Source organism: Penaeus monodon, chromosome 30 (assembly GCF_015228065.2).
Source record: "Penaeus monodon isolate SGIC_2016 chromosome 30, NSTDA_Pmon_1, whole genome shotgun sequence".
NCBI lineage: Eukaryota > Metazoa > Arthropoda > Malacostraca > Decapoda > Penaeidae > Penaeus > Penaeus monodon.
In genome coordinates, this window is record NC_051415.1 from 31,973,577 (window position 1) to 31,974,964 (window position 1,388).

Sequence of the window (1,388 nt, forward strand, 5' to 3'; positions counted from 1 at the left end):
CTCTCGCACCATCCCATCTAATCCTTTATGCTGAAACATCCAACCCCTAAGAGTAATTTGCAAATACGACTTCGCAATCTGGCAAATGCACACATTTTGGTGTCCCCACCGAAGACACAAACAAATCAACACTCTCACACATGCGACTCACACAGTGTACACGCCACCGTTCCTCTGACGGTGGACACACTCACGCATGAACGCACAGCTTGAAACCGCACCGCTACCGAAATCTCTCCTTAACAAGCTTCTACCTCGTAACAACACCGCCACTTCTAAGAAATTGAAACAAATACAACACTGGTTTTAACTACCCTCTATCACAACTCTTTCTCGAAAATGAAAAATATGTCATTCCCCGCAAACCCACACTCGATTGTACCTCACCGAACAGGTGTGTCCAGCATGTGACTCAGCGCCTTGACCTCAGTATCCCTGCAATTAGCGACAAACCAAAAGCTCTTAACATGTCTATCCCTCATGTATGGAACGAATTTAAGATAGATTTCCGTCAGAGATTTACCAAGCTCTCCGACTACATAAGTCTCTAACTTTCAGATATCTTCAAACTCATACCTGACTCACTAACTACAAATAACTTGACTTCCTTTTGTGCCAAGATCAGAAAGGCATTAAATGGCTACCTTCGTGCTCTAGGTGACGAACCAAGGTTCCGCTCCCTCTACTCCACCCTTCAGGAAAATCATACCTCGTTTAAGTCATTAACAGCAGAAAGTGTACTTTACTCGGCAATCCAAAGGAAATGGTTGAAACTGTCATTCATATTAATGCACAACCCGACGACGACCGTTTAATCCCTTCATATTTTTCTCGGGCCTGCTAGAGTTCCACAGGTACACGAACTAAGAAGCGCCCCGTGCTCTCCCGACCGATTTACCTCGCGCTTATCTTACCAAGGTCTATATAAGTATACTTACGCATACTTATATACTTATATAGACCTTGCATATTACAGCCGCGCCGCATGCTCCCCCGCCCGCAGCACGTTCCCTAACCATGTCCGTCAGACCAAAAATGCCCTCAATCGCATGTTAGGGAAACCATAGTATTCCGCTGCCTCTCATTTCAGACGCCTAGCTATAATATCAGATGGATTCCCTGAGCCAGGCACTTACGTAACATTGATACTACCTCTCGGCGGCATTCTTTCCTGTGGGGCACCCCCCATGACCATCCGCGTTGAAAATAACGATGATTTCTCCTTCCTTGACTCCGGTGGTGCATCTTCCCTGCTACCTCCCTAGATAAACATAGTTGCCCCTATTAACCCTCTCCACGGAGTGAGCGGTCCATGGAGTGAGCGGTGAAGAGTTAAATGTGGCTGGTGAAACAACTTTGTAGGTTTCCATGAGAGGCATCGCCTACAG